A 2,743-nucleotide genomic window follows, 5' to 3' on the forward strand; every position below is an offset into this window, starting at 1 on the left:
GGAAACAATGCAAGCGAGGAGAGAATGGGAAAATATATTCCAAGTGTTAAGAGAGAAGCAATTTCAGTCAAGAATACTGTACCCGGCAAGATTATCTTTCAGGTGGGAAGAAAAGAACATTCTCAGATAAACAAAACCTGAAAGAATTTACCAACACCAGACCAGATCTCCAAGAAGTTCTCAAGGATGTGCTGTATCAGGAAAATTAAACACAGACACATGGAAATAAGAGTCCAAAAACTAAAAGTGGCCAACTTAATCATAGGGACAAGTCTGGAGTTGAGTATTATATACCAGAATTTAATCAGGAAAATTGAACCAGAACAGAAGATAAAAGTACATGAGACTGATAGGTTCATACACCTACAGTTTGAACAGAATCCTAACCTGTTTCCTGGCTTTAAGCAAAGTTCCTTGGAGTTTCTTTAAGTTAAAACTGGTTTTCTTAGTATTAATGAGTGAACTCACCCTTGAAAGTAGTTAGATTATGTAAGAAATTGTGTGATCAATGCAATGTGGGTGAGAAAGGAATGGAAGACAATTGTAGACACCAGAGATAGTGTGAGAAGAGGGTGGGAAAGGACAGAGGGTGAGAAAGAGGGGTGAAATAATTCTAGGAACTAAAAATGGAAATTTTTTTGTCATGTGCATGATTGAGTCACTACGCAGTGTGTACTGGATGGGAGATCACATTTTGTGTGCTGTGATGATGCTTAGGGAAGGAATGTAAATTGAATTAAAGAAAAAAAAGTTTCAGGAATAAAAATTATATATCTATTCAATGAGTGCAGTAGGATATGTAGCTCCAGCTAGGTGCCACTTTATAGGATGTGTGAAGTTAGACTTGTGTTCATGGAAATGTGTGTGTCACCTGTGTTTACTATGAGGGTATTTGGATCGATTAGGGTCTTTGGTGATTCAACAAAATGTGGGGGGAAAACAGTATAGAAAGCAAATATAGATATCAGAGACAGTGTGGGAGGAGAATGGGAGATGGCAGAGGGTAAGAGATAGGGAATCAAGGATGGGGGAAAAAAAGCAAAACATACAGAAAACAAGAAATGTAAGATCATTTGCTGACAATAACATGTTTGTTGATGTGCTTGATTTAGACAATATACAGTGTACTCTGGATGAAAAATCTCATTTTGTATGCTGTAATGATGTACAGTGAATGAATGCAAAAAAATAAATTGGAAAAAAAAAAACCATACTCAGATAAACTAAAAAAGAACAATTAAAGAAAAAAATAGATTGCAGATTATCTAGAGAGATTAAGCAATGAAATTAATGTAAATAAAGTCACTACAACATTATATAATTAAAATACTATTTAATATTTCCATAGGGTTTATAAAATATAGAAGATTAAACTATACTACCACAGTAGCCAAAAATATGAAGAGTAAAACCTATTTCAAATATTTTAAAGCTTTTGCATTATATAGAATGTAGCAAAAACCATCACTTATATCAGAGCTCAATAGTGTAATGCATGCTACGGATATATATGTTGTCATTTAGAGTAAACTCTCAGAGACTAGCAAAAGAATCTATAGCTAACAACATAAGCAGAAATGAAATAATGAAACGTGGTTTACTTAAAACTCAAATATATTAACATTCTATTGCTGATCTAACAATTACCAAAACTTTGGTAGCTTTAAACAATATAAATGTATTATCTTACAATTCTGAAGATCAGAATTCCCAACTGAATGAATCTCCCTGAACTAAAATCAAGGTGTCATCAGTACTGAATTCCTTATAAAAGATGTAGGGAGGAGTCTGTGTCTAGCTTTTTCCAGCTTCTAAAGGTTGCCTGCATTTCTTGTCTCATCTTTTCCTTCCATCTTTGTGGGGAGCTGCCCACATCAAAATGGCTGCCATGACCTTCACTGCTTAAAATGGCTGGGGGGACCTTTACACCAACACCCGGAACCTCCTGGTTCAGACAGAACTGACAGGTCCTCAATTAGGTCCGCTGTAAACCCCGCCTACCTCCCTCTGCCTTGTGTATATAAGAAAGCGCTCTAGCCCTCAATAAATGAGCGAAACCTTTATACCATCAAGAGCTGTGACACTGTGTGAGCTGTGATACTTCTTTCGCTCTCGTGCTGAGACGCTGTGCTGGTTCCAGACCTCCGCCCCCTCGCTGGAGTTTGCCTGCCCGATAAGTTCCCGCAGGCCGGGACACATCTTCAAAGCCATCCATAGCTGGTCATGTCTTTCTCACACTGCACCACTCTGACTATTCTTTCATTATCATATCTCCTTCACAAATTCTCCTGGATCTCTCATTCGTGTATAATAATCCTTCAGATTGCAAGGGGATCACCCAAATAATCCGGGGTAATCGCTCCATCTCCAGATACATTTGGTAGGGGACCAGCAGTTAGAGTAATGGTTATGTCGCTGAACTCACACGTAGTTGACTGCAGTTCACATCCCGGACCCAGTGGCTTAAAATCACACCGGGGGGCATGTGCGTGCGTGCCCAAGATCCCGAGAGGAGAATGGAGGAGAAGGGATTGCAGCGTGACCATCCCCCCTGGGGGGTGATTTCTCGCTTTCTGTCTCTCTGTCTCTCTCTGTCTGTCTGGCGAGCGCACATGCCCTATAGAAAAAAATCTCTCTCAAAAAAAAAAAAAAAAGTCATGACACACTTTCACACAGGAAAACACAGAAGAAAATATATCATGACTTTTCCAACAACCTAACATTTTGCTTTCCACAACAAAAA

At 38.6% G+C, this 2,743-nt stretch overlaps 1 pseudogene; it reads right to left on the bottom strand.

Annotated features, from left to right (window-relative positions):
- The window catches only part of LOC106734344 (ribosome biogenesis protein NSA2 homolog), a 110,402-nt pseudogene extending 108,187 nt beyond the window's left edge, over window positions 1-2,215 (bottom strand).
- Between the last annotated feature and the right edge of the window lie 528 nt (window positions 2,216-2,743).

The sequence above is a fragment of the Tupaia chinensis genome, unplaced genomic scaffold (genome assembly GCF_000334495.1).
Source record: "Tupaia chinensis unplaced genomic scaffold, TupChi_1.0 Scaffold000097_1, whole genome shotgun sequence".
Taxonomy (NCBI): Eukaryota; Metazoa; Chordata; class Mammalia; order Scandentia; family Tupaiidae; genus Tupaia; species Tupaia belangeri.